Below are 13,040 nucleotides of genomic sequence, written 5' to 3'. Positions count from 1 at the left end.
GAAAGATAGAAAAACTAAATGCTAAAGTTCACAATTAATTACAAATCCTAAACCTACCAAACATAGGACTCCTAGAATATTTATATGAAAATCAATACTCCTCCTAAAGTTGGTGCATAGATACGAGCATGCCCAACTTGATAAGTGAGTCTTGAAACACTTTACTAGATACTCCATGAGTAAGAATATCAGTCTGTTGCTCTCTTGAAATTTTTGATCTTTTGAGTACTTATTCTTAGTGGTTTGGTAGCATATTAGATGTGCTTACTTGTTTAACTTTCAAATTATGTCAAACGCATGCTCGTTTGATCTCATGAATGTCGAAAACAATCCAAATATGCTCCACAAAGAAAAATTGTATACTTTTGACACCTAATAAGCTTTTCATCCTTTGTACTCATTCTCAAAAGTCTAGTAGCATATTATATGTGTTTATTTGCATAAGTTCTGAAATGTGTCACACGACGCTCGTTTGATCCTATGAATGCCGAAACAGTCCAAATACACTCCAAAAAGAAAAAAGTTGAGTACTTTTGACACCTAGTAAGCTTTGATTTTTTGAGTACTCATTCTTAGTGGTCTAGTAGCATATAGATGTGTTTTTTTGCTTAAATTCCAAAGCGTCCCAAATGCCCACTCGTTTGATCCTATGAATGCCGAAAACTGTCCAAATACGCTCCAATAAATTTCGATATGTAATGCTTGTGATTATACTTGTCTTTTGTCTTCGTAGTGAAGTTAAACTCACGGGTCTTAAAAGACTCATCCCCTTGGGACTTCAAATTAAAAACCGGTTCGGTCGTATCGTTTGCTCATTTAATTGTCATGATATTTGTTTCTTTTGCTTTTTATTCAGTATAACAAGCCGCTAATTTCCAAATATTCAATATGGCTTACAATGAGATGCCACTTGAAAGGTTTTATTAATGAATAAAAAAATTAATTGAATGACTCTAAGGCAAAAGGAGAAACTCTTAAGAAATGACTGATGAACACGTGACTGGACGATTACACACACCGAACCCGGCCCCTGTATAGGGTAAAGTGGGTCCAAACTATGACCGGGAAAGCTGCATGCATGCGTACGGTCGTACATAACTCCTAAATTAGGGTGAAAATTAGAGACTTTTACAATAAGGACTTGGAGTGATAAGAACGTAGGGCCCAAATGCCTAGAGGGGCTGGAGTACTAGCGGCAGGCCATCGGAAGGCCTCCAAGAATATATATATGATTTGGTGCTGCATTGTGCAACATGTGTATGGTATTGCAGCGTTCAGCAAGTTACAGTCGGCAACCTTTACAAAAGGTCGAGTTTCATTCAACATTTTGTATATCTTGTTGAATGGTTACAATTTTTAGTTAAAGGATATGATGCTTACTCAAATTGTATGAGTATAATTAAAAGATGTAATTAGTCAAATTTATTTTCTGAAAATAGAAGGGAAGTGGCAATAAGTGTTAAATATTTCAAGAATATATATGATTTGGTGCTGCATTGTGCAGCATGTGTGTGGTGCTGCAACTTGCAGCAAGTTACAGTCGGCAACCTTTACAAAAGGTTGAAATAGAAGGGGAGTGGCAACAAGTGTTGAATATTTTAAGAATATATATATATATATATATGATTTGGTGCTGCATTGTGCAACATGTGTGTGGTGTTGTAGCCCGCAGCAAGTTACAGTCGGCAACCTTTACAAAAGGTTGGGTTTCATTCAACCCTTTGTATATCTTGTTGAATGGTTACAATTTTTAGTTAAAAAGATATGATGCTTACTCAAATTGTACGAGTAGAATTAAAAGATGTAATTAGTCAAATTTATTTTCTGAAAATTCTTAATATAAGACATGTCTTTTGGGTAAACACTATTAAGAAGGGTTATATATCTTCAACTAAAATGAAAGGACTCGATGAATGGGTGTTTTCATGCCTATAAATACCTATTGTGGCATAATGTTTCACACACAATTTCAGAAATTTGTTTCTACATTCCTTGCTCTCTTCTTTCTCCATCACATTCATACAATTTCTTTCTAGTTATTTCTAAGGAAATATAATTCGGTTTTGCTAATCGAATATTCCATACTTTGTTGTATTCTGGAAGTGATCTGCTAAGAACCCTTTAGCAAACTCATTCGAGTGGAGGCAAATAACACTTTAAGGAAACGATTCAAGTCGTATCTCAAAGTCATCATTCGGATTATTCTTTATATTTCTACATTTACTCTAACAATCTTAAAGTGTTATTTTCGTCATGGAGAACAAATATGATAACATGGCTTTGAAGATTATCAATCAAGATATCTACAAGCTAGACAAATTTATCAAATTTCACCTGATGGAAGGACAAGATGTGTTTCATGCTTACTGTTCTAAATGTCATATATGTGTTGGACCTGAAATTGGAGCCTATTCATGAACCAAGTGACAAAGGCTTGGACAAAATAGTTGTCGATCGAAAGAAGCGTGAAGAAGATGAATTGGTATGTCAAGGACACATCTTGGACACATTATCTGATTGCTTATATGACATGTACGCACACATTCAATCTCTAAAGGAAATTTGGGAAGCATGTGAACTCAAGTACACAACGGAGAAAAGAGGTACCGATAAATTTTAATGTTCAAATATTATGAATTCACTATGTTTGATAACAAACCCATCCTAGACCAAGTTCATGAATTGTTGGTCTTGGTCTCAAAGCTTCGTGAACTTAAAATAGTTATTCCGGATCCTATGATAGTTGATGCTATTATGGTAAAATTACCCCAAACATGGAATAACTATAGAAAGAAACTTCTATACATGGTGGAAGATATTAGTTTGGAGGATTTGCAAAAGGGTATTCAAATTGAAGAGAAAACTCGAAATCGTGATAAGAATTTTGCAAATCAAGATTCCTCTAAAGTTCACATTGTCAAAAGAAACAAATATAAAAAGAACTTCAAAGTCAAAATTGACAAAAGGAAGTTTAAGAAGACCAATTTCAACAACAATCAAAAGAATGCAAATGGTGTCTACTACCATTGTGGAAAGAAATGCCGTTACATTTGTGATTGAAGACATGGAAAGGCAAGTAAGGAATATGCCAATAAGACTAATAGCACAAATATGGTGGAAAACTATGGAATTGATAACATTGTTGCAATGGTATCAATGATGCATATTGGCATGATTACTGAACTAAATATGGCAGCGGCAATAAAATCCTCCGATTTGTGGCTCGACTCAGGTGTTACTATACATGTGTGCAATGACAAGGTACAATTCAAGACATATGAAGCATTAACGGACAATCAAGAGGTTTTAATGGGGAATCATAATTTCGCCAAAGTTCTAGGAAAAGGAACCGTTGAACTTCAGTTTTGTTGATGCACAAAATCAGCGAAGACTTTGGTACAACAGAAAGTGTCAGGTTTTGTGACCTTCGCTTGGTTGCTTCGGTCACTAGTGAGGATAAGTACGTAAATGAATAGAGACAGAGAAGCAAACACAGGATGTACGTGGTTCACCCAGATTGGCTACGTCCACGGAGTAGAGGAGTTCTTATTAGTAGTGAAGGGCTTACACAAGTACAAAGGATCAAGCTCTCAATTTAGTGAGTTCTTGTGAATGATTTAACACAAATGGCATTAGGCAATATTGTGGGGGAATGACCCCTATTTATAGAAAAACTTGTAGCTTTGTCACATTGACATGTGTCATGTTATGATTGGTTCTTGATGTCGACACGTGCTGCGCTCTGATTGGCTTCTAATCTTGACACGTGTCGAGTAGTGATTGGCCTCCTGGTCGGAGGGGAACTCTTCTGGGTCCTTGACAGTATAGCGTTGGCCGGTGCTCGGTAGTTTCGGGATTGGTCAAGTATGGTACAAACAGTGCTCCCCTAAGTTCCCGAGTGAGGGAAACTCCTCGGTTGGGGACTTGCAAGATCCAATCCCTTGAGTAATCACGAAACTTCTAAGTACCGAAGTGTGGTCTGATCTTCATCTGCCCTTCTCTGGAAGTACCTTTCCTCCATCCGGGAATGGTGTATTTAGCTGATGTTGACGCACAAGGTAATGTATCAATTTCACTTGAAGCTTAGTTGTAGTTTCGGGCTTAGTCAAGTGTGATACAAACCCTATAGTAGGAGTCCCCCAAGTCGCCGAGCTAGGAGATCTGCCGAAAGAGGTGACAGACAAGGTAAGCAGTCAAACTTCCAAGTAAGCAACCCAGGATCAGAGGTTTGACTTCGGCTTCCGGTTGATTGTTCTCCTTCTCCTTGTCTCTCATTCAATTGCCAGGATAAGGAGAAGCAAATGGATAAGAGATGATATGAGATACTTTTGCTTTTGAAGAAGTAACTTTCCACAGGCTTATTCTTGAACTGTGCTGGAGGGTTTTCTGGTGCCCTTCAGAGTATAAGGCCGACTCAAAAATTTGAGGGTCAAAACAAGTCCATCAAATCTAGAGTACGTTCGACCTTGATGATATGGGATACTTTTGCTGTTGACGGAATAATGAATGTGGTATGGAAAGGTGTCGTGCTGTAGTGATCTGTTTCAGCTCACCGTTGAACCTTCTGCTTCAATCTTTTGCATGGCAGAAGTGGTGTGCAACCTTTGCATTTAAATGGTCCTTCAGAACATTCCTTCATAGTGACTCATCCACGCTTGGCAGCTTCAGTGTAAAGAGCCAATATCTGATCAACTGTCATGAGGTATTTGCCGGTGGAATTCGTGACCTTGACAGCAGTTGAGGATGAGTACTCGAGAGCAATGCTAAGTAAGCAACCAGGCAAAGGCTCCAGGCAGTCAGTTCCAAATTGGAGGTTTGATTTCAGGTTCCGACTGACTGCTCTCTTTCTCCTTGTCCTGCAGGTGTGGACAAGGACAAAGACAAAGATAGGGAGAAAGCATGATATGGGATACTCTTGCTTTCGACCCTGATGATATGAGATACTCTTGTTCTTGGTGTGGCTTATTTGCTGAGGTATTATCGGGGGGAAATAAAGCTGAGTATTTCGAGAGGTTATGTTGAGGGTGCCTTTTCGAATGCTAGAAAGGGTTAAGCATTTTTGCAGGTTTGCCTGTCCGTTGAGGAGGGAGGTCAATGTATATAGGGATTTCCCAATAACAAGTAGTAATGATATTCCTTTACCCTTCTTGGTCACAGCAATGTAGTGGGAGCTGCCAGCTTCACGTGTTTTAATTTTGTCAGAGCACTTTGAAAAAGTGGTATGTGGTATCTGGAAAGCTGATGTTACGTGTGAAGATTACAGACAAGCTTTATCTAAGGAAATCTGGCTCTCGAAGTTCTGAGAGTTGTGCCTCTTCGGTTTTCGAACAAGCAATCCCGTCGAGGATCTGACTCTCGAGATTCGAAAAGCGGTGCTACTCCGGTTTTTGAGAAAGTAATTATGTTGGGAGTCTTTTCTCGAATGTGAGTAAAGGTTGGACGTTCTTGCCAACCTGTCTTGCCGCAAAACACGGAGGTCGACACACATAGGGACTTTCCAGTTGTCAAGCAGTGGTGCTGTTCCTTTACCCTTATGGGTAATAGTAGGGTAGCTGGAACTTCGAAATTCTCGTGCCTAAACTTTGTCAGAGATCTTTGACAAAGTTATATGTGGTACCCGAGGAGTTGATGGTGCATATGGAGAGCGGTGATTGAACAGTAAGATTCACGTGCTTTTTACTTCACCAGAAATCTTCGACAGATTGCCCGTAATTTTCGCAAAGCTGATTGTGCATGTGACAGGTGCTGACGAGGCTGAAAAAGCAGGTGCTTCTTCGATTTCTGAGATCGGCCCTCGTGGTCTCTGAGCAGCCCAGCTTTTGAGAAAGCAAACGCCTCTTCGATTTCTGAGATCGGCCCTCGTGGTCTCTGAGCAGCCCAGCTTTTGAGAAAGCAAACGCCTCTTCGATTTCTGAAGCTCCGTCGAGTGCAGATTTTTATAGAGGCTAGCATTAAGTTCCACAGCACACCTGAATCTCTACCAGTAGAAGCTCATTTCTTGCACTTCTAAGATCTTGATTTGTCTGACCTCTTCCTTCTTCAACACATTTGAAAATGTCTGGACCCTCCGACCGTCGTTTTGACCTGAACCTTGGAGAAGAGACAGCCACGCCTTCTCCAGACAACATATGGCGCCCATCCTTCATATCCCCTACTGGTCCTCTTACCGTTGGGGATTCTGTGATGAAGAATGATATGACCGCTGCAGTGGTGGCCAGGAACCTTCTCACTCCCAAAGATAACAGACTACTTTCCAAACGGTCTGATGAGTTGGCTGTTAAGGACTCTCTGGCTCTTAGTGTTCAGTGTGCAGGTTCTGTGTCTAATATGGCCCAACGCCTATTTGCTAGAACCCGCCAAGTTGAATCATTGGCTGCTGAAGTGATGAGTCTCAAACAGGAGATTAGAGGGCTCAAGCATGAGAATAAGCAGTTGCACCGGCTCGCCCATGACTATGCTACAAACATGAAGAGGAAGCTTGACCAGATGAAGGAATCTGATGGTAAGGTTTTACTTGATCATCAGCGGTTTGTGGGTTTGTTCCAAAGGCATTTATTGTCTTCGTCCTCTGGGGCTGTACCTGGTAATGAAGCTTCAAATGATGAACCTCCAATGCCTCCTCCTTCTGGGGTTTTGTCAAGTACTGAGGCTCCGGATAACCACCCTCCGGTGCTTTCTCTTTCTGGGGCTCTACCGACTGCTGAGACTTCCCCTAAGCAACCTTTGTGAAGGCTCCCTTTTGTTTGTTTATTTTGACTCATGTATATGTACATATTTGTGGCTTATCGAAAATATTAATAAATAAGCTTTGCTTCATTTCAATATATTGTGTTAAATACACCAAAGCCTTCTTCATAAAGTTCTTTGAATTTTTGCTTTTGTTGAAACCTGTATTGTTGAAGCTTTGTGAGTGAAGCATGTAGTTTGAGGTAGTGTTCCCTTAATTTCCCGAGTGAGGAAAACTTCTCGGTTGGAGACTTGAAAAATCCAAGTCACTGAGTGGTTGTGAGACTGCCGAGTATTAAGGTGTAGTAGCATATGGTGGGAGTCCCCCAAGTCTTCAGGCGAAGAGAGTTGCCGAATGAGGTGTCTCGCTTGTTACTAATTTGTCAAAGTAACGAATCCTTGTTTTGATGTCACACATTCGCATATGCCTTATCTAAAAATATTTCCAACTTTTGTGTGTTTGATGCTGCATGCTATTGACTAGACAAGATTAAGTGCAATTAGTAGCTTTTCTCTCTTTTTCATCTTTTCTTTGGTGGAATTGCTTTTCGTTTCCACTAATCAGCCTGAGTGGATGCAAGATAACACCATTCTCTATAGCTCAGATCGCAAAGTCGTCTTCATAAAAGTTGTTCCTTATCTTGTGAACTACAACATCTCCAAATTTGAGATACATCGGAGTAGTACAACTCCAGAAATTCAGGTATGATGAGTAACTGTTCATCAATTTTCTGTTAACCCGTCAGACTTGTTGTGAGCTTCTAAACTCCATTTTTTCTTGTTCATCTCAACATATTTTCTTCATCGAAGTTGTTCCTCACCTTGTCAGCTACAACATATCCAAATTTGAGATCCATCGGAGCAGTACAAATCCAGAAATTCAGGTATGATGAGTGACTGTTCATCATTTTTCTGTCAACCTGTCAGACTTGTTGTGAGCTTCGAAACTCCATTTTCTCTTACTCAGATCAACATACTTTCTTCATCGAAGTTGTTCTTTAACTTGTGAACTACAACATATCCAAAATTGAGATCCCTCAGAGCTGTATAACTCAAGAAATGCAGGTATGATGAATGACTGGTTATGATTTTTCTGTCAACCCGTCAGATTTGTTGTGAGCTTTGAAACTCTATTTTCTCTTGCTCAGATCAGCATGCTTTCTTCATTGAAGTTGTTCCTCAGCTTGTGAACTACAACATATCCAAATTTGAGATCCCTCGGAGCTGTATAACTCAAGAAATTCAGGTATGATGAATGACTGGTTATGATTTTTCTGTCAACCCGTCAGATTTGTTGTGAGCTTTGAAACTCTATTTTCTCTTGCTCAGATCAGCATGCTTTCTTCATTGAAGTTGTTCCTCAGCTTGTGAACTACAACATATCCAAATTTGAGATCCCTCGGAGCTGTATAACTCAAGAAATTCAGGTATGATGAATGACTGGTTATTATTTTTCTGTCAACCCGTCAGATTTGTTGTGAGCTTCGAAACTCCATTTTCTATTGTTCAGATCAGCATGCTTTCTTCATTGAAGTTGTTCCTCATCGTCTCTTTCATAACATATCAAAAATTCAGAATGAACTAATGGTTAAATATTTCCAGATCTTCGAAACATCACAGCAGCTTCGAAATCTGCAAGAATCCGACTGTCATGTTTGGAGCTTCAACACTTTAATTTCCGTCGCTCAAACAGAAATGGTCCCTTCTTGAAAGTTGTTCATATGCTCAAAAACTATAGGGTGTCCAAAATTCAGCTCCATTGGAGAAGAGCAGAGGTTGCAGAAATTTGATAGATGAAAGGAGGCGGAAGAGGGAGAGAGAGAAAAAGTCTCTTGGGTTGGATTTCTATTTTGGGGCAGATTCCAAGTTTTGTAGCACCTTCATTATTGATGAATTGCTTGTACTTTTGTCCATTATGAAACTTGGGACTTTGGCTTGTTGTTGGATCTATTATAATATGTTTGGGAACATATATAAGTGAATAAATAAGAAGGAAAATTTTGGGCCCTTGTGGGTGTAAAACAAAAAATGTTTATGTTTACCCAAGTGTTTTTGTACAAGTTCAAGGGCATCTTGGGTTTTGTGAACAAAATTTGTTTATTTGGAGCAAAGTTTTGTGTTGAAGCTTTGTAGGTGAAGCTTTTTTAGGTGAAGCTTTGTAGGTGAAGCTTTTTTAGGTGAAGCTTTGTAGGTGAAGCTTTTTTAAGTGAAGCTTTTCGGGTGAAGTTTTTTTGGGTGAAGCTGTGTGGGTGAAGCTTTTTAGGTGAAGCTTTGTGGGTGAAGCTTTTTTAGGTGAAGCTGTTTGGGTGAAGCTTTTTGGAGGTGAAGTTTTTTTTTTGGGTGAAGCTTTTTTAGGTGAAGCTTTTTGGGTGAAACTTTTTGGATGAAGCTTTTTGGGTGAAGTTTTGGAGGTGAAGCTTTTCGGGTGAAGCTTTTTGGATGAAGCTATTTAGGTGAAGCTTTGTGGGTGAAGCTTTTTTAGGTGAAGCTGTTTGGGTGAAGCTGTTTGGGTGAAGCTTTTTGGAGGTGAAGTTTTTTTTTGGGTGAAGCTTTTTTAGGTGAAGCTTTTTGGGTGAAACTTTTTGGATGAAGCTTTTTGGGTGAAGTTTTGGAGGTGAAGCTTTTTTAGGTGAAGCTGTTTTTTTTTTTTTTTTTTTTTTTTTTTTTTTTTGGCGCTTGACACGGTTTTGATCATGCATGTAGTGATAGAATTTGTTTCTTCTTATTGTAGATGTCAGAGCCTGGAAGTTCTAGTGATGAGGGCTCTTCTAGCTTTAGCTCTAAGTCTGAGTCTGCAATGTCGGAGTCTTCAGGGTCTTTGTTAGAGTCCTGTACTAGAGAAACATTGGATGATCTTCCCAACCGTCAAACTTTAGCTATTGCTAGTTCTTCCTCCATGGCGTTGGGTGAGGGGGTTTCTCCTGATATGTCTTTGCCTCGGCGGAGGCATGGTTATAAGCCTGCGCCATCACCTCAGAGTAAGTCTTCCAAGTATTGGCATTGATCATGTATTTAAAGAAACAATCACGTAGGCCTGCCGTGAAGGCTTTGAGGGCAGTCTTGTCGTCTGCCTCGGCACACCGGGAGTATTCATGGCTGAAGCGGCCAGCATACATACGTAATGACTCGTCTGGCCTCTGGCGGATAGTGTACAGGTCATCTGCAGAGTGCAAGCGATCGGTTTGGAAAATGTGTTGGGAAACAAATAGTTTCCTCAATTCCTCAAATGAGTCTACCGTCTCAGGTGTAAGACGACAATACCAATTTAGAGCTCCGCCAGAGAAGGTGGAGGGGAAGAGAAGACATCGCTCTTCGTCGGTGTGCATCCGGTATGCCATGGTGGACTCAAAGAGGTTAAGGTGCTCAATCGGGTCCTCTTTTCCAGTATAAAGTTGCAAGCCAAGCTTCTGCTTTGTCTTTGCTTGAAGGGGGGTGTTGAGGATCCTCCTTGTAAGAGGGCCAGGCCTGGGTTGGTTCCAGTCAGGTATTTCAGCCTGACGTTCAGCCTTCAACTTGTTTACTTCCTCAAGAAGTTGTAGGACAAGGGGGTCCTGAGCGGAGTTATGTGCCACTGGAGCTTTCTTTCGTAAATCTCCATCTCCTCTTGGAATTAGGAAGGTTTGATCAAGGGCATGTGATTTTTCCCTGGACTCGCTGTACTGGCTTCCAGGGTATGTTTGTCGGAACACCTCTGAGTCCCCTGTACCCTCATGTCTCTCTAGGACTTGTTGCCCCTTCCCCAAATTGGTGGCCGGCTTGGGCCGTGGCAGGGGACCGAGTCTCTCAGAAATCCTTGGGTCATTAATCTTTGAGCTTATATGGATGGAATTCTCTCGACGTTGCTTCAGGAAATCCCGACAATCGCGAAAGACGGCTTTCGATCCTTCTGCCCCTTCAGCAAAGAGGTGTCTCCCTCCACTTCTCATGGTTCGGGTCGAAGCAACTGGGTTAAGAGAAGCCTCATGTTGATTATCAAGTCGAGGGGTAATCTGTTCCCTATCAGGGATATCTATGTCGAATGCATGTGACCCTCCATGTTGGAGGGCACCCAGTTGATGGTTGACTTCCACAGGGGCAACAAGCTCGCGTGTCTGAGCTTGCCTAGCTTCGTGAAGTGTCTCGAAGAGCTTCTCATATTGCTCCTGGAGGACCTCATTCCTCATTGCTATCTTGTTGTTCTGAGCTTCCAACTCATCGACTTTAGCTTGAAGAAGAACTCGTTTTCCTTCCTTCTTTCGTTGTTTCGCACTATGTGCAAGGGGGGTGTCATTCTGTGTGCTGTGGCTTCCTTCGCTTCCCATGCTGGAGAGGGATGCCTGATCAAAAGAAAGTGTACGAATGATAGAAACCAGCTTGACACAGCTGAAGAGAGTAGGAATAAGTGTCGTTTCCCACAGACGGCGCCAAATGTTGATGCACAAAATCAGCGAAGACTTTGGTACAACAGAAAGTGTCAGGTTTTGTGACCTTCGCTTGGTTGCTTCGGTCACTAGTGAGGATAAGTACGTAAATGAATAGAGACAGAGAAGCAAACACAGGATGTACGTGGTTCACCCAGATTGGCTACGTCCACGGAGTAGAGGAGTTCTTATTAGTAGTGAAGGGCTTACACAAGTACAAAGGATCAAGCTCTCAATTTAGTGAGTTCTTGTGAATGATTTAACACAAATGGCATTAGGCAATATTGTGGGGGAATGACCCCTATTTATAGAAAAACTTGTAGCTTTGTCACATTGACATGTGTCATGTTATGATTGGTTCTTGATGTCGACACGTGCTGCGCTCTGATTGGCTTCTAATCTTGACACGTGTCGAGTAGTGATTGGCCTCCTGGTCGGAGGGGAACTCTTCTGGGTCCTTGACAGTATAGCGTTGGCCGGTGCTCGGTAGTTTCGGGATTGGTCAAGTATGGTACAAACAAGTTTACTTCTGGGAAGAAATTGACGTTACTTAATGTACTGTATGTTTGAGAAATTAGAAAGGATCTTGTGTCTGCAAATTTATTATGTAAGAACGGTATAAAGACTGTTCTAGAGTCCGACAAGTTAATAATGTCGAAAAATGAGATGTTTGTTGGGAAGGGAAAAGGTATTCTTGTGATGAGATGTTCAAACTAAGTATTAATAATAAAGTGAATTCTTCTGCTTATATTGTTGAATCTTCCTCTCATTTATGACATTTACGTTTAGCACATATAAATTTTAGATCTTTAAAATACATGCGCACACTTGGTTTAATTGCTTGCAATGATGATTATAATGATAAATGTGAAACATGTATTCAAGCGAAAATGACTAAGAAATATTTTCCAACTGCCGAAAGAAATACAAATATATTAGACTTAATAATTTCTGACATATGTGAATTCAATGATATTTTAACAAGAGGAGGAACAATTATAGATGATTTTTATAAGTTCACTTATGTTTATTTATTGTCTAATAAAGATGAAGCTTTTGAGTTTTTTAAGAGCTATAAAGCTGAAGTTGAAAACCAAAAAGGAAGAAAAATTAAATGCCTTCGTAGTGACAGAGGTGGTGAATATTTTTCATATGAATTTGATATTTTTTGTGAAGAGCATGGTGTTATACATCAAAGAACTGCACCATATACACCACAACAAAATGGTTTGGCAAAAATAGGACACTCACTAAAATGATTAATTCTATAATGATTAATGCTAATACTCCAAAATATTTATGGGGTGAAGCATTGTTTACTGCATGCCTTATACACAATAGAATTACATCTACAAAGACACATGTGTCACCATATGAAATTTGGAAAGGAAGAAAACCAAATTTGTCATATATGAGAGTATGGGGTTGTGTAGATTTTTATAAGGCACTCGATTATAAGAGATCCAAGTTGGGTCCAAGAGGAATTAAAAGCATATTTGTAGAATATGCAGAAAATTCAAAGACATATAGATTGCTTAATTTATACTCAAATACAGTAGTTGAGTGAGATGTCGAATTTATAGAAAATAAATTTTATAACAACTACTCAATGTCTAGAAAAGAGAATGATCAATACCTTCCTCTAATCCGGCTACTAGTCATTCTCAATGTGAGAAAAGAAAACAGTCTGACACTATTAATGAACCAAGGAAAAGCCAAAGGGTAAGAAAAGAAAAGACTCTAGGCTCTGATTTTATTTCGTTTCAATCTATTGTATTTTTAGTCGAAGGAAATATAAAAAAGGTTCTTAAAAAAATACCCATATTGTTGAATGTTAAGGATGATCCTAAAAGTCTAAGCGAAGCATTAACTTCAAGAGATGCAGCCTTTTGGAAAGAGGTTATAGATAATGAA

At 39.8% G+C, this 13,040-nt stretch overlaps 1 long non-coding RNA gene across 1 annotated transcript; it reads left to right on the top strand.

Annotated features, from left to right (window-relative positions):
• Positions 1-7,693: 7,693 nt before the first annotated feature.
• LOC139198317 (uncharacterized) lies at positions 7,694-8,837 on the top strand. The gene is made up of 3 exons (XR_011583695.1): positions 7,694-7,972; positions 8,056-8,153; positions 8,329-8,837. It is a non-coding gene; the product is annotated as an uncharacterized lncRNA (long non-coding RNA).
• Positions 8,838-13,040: the final 4,203 nt, after the last annotated feature.

Source organism: Malus domestica, chromosome 01 (genome assembly GCF_042453785.1).
Source record: "Malus domestica chromosome 01, GDT2T_hap1".
NCBI lineage: Eukaryota > Viridiplantae > Streptophyta > Magnoliopsida > Rosales > Rosaceae > Malus > Malus domestica.
The sequence above is the reverse complement of the archived record's forward strand: the minus strand, read 5'-3'. Positions and strand labels throughout refer to the sequence as shown.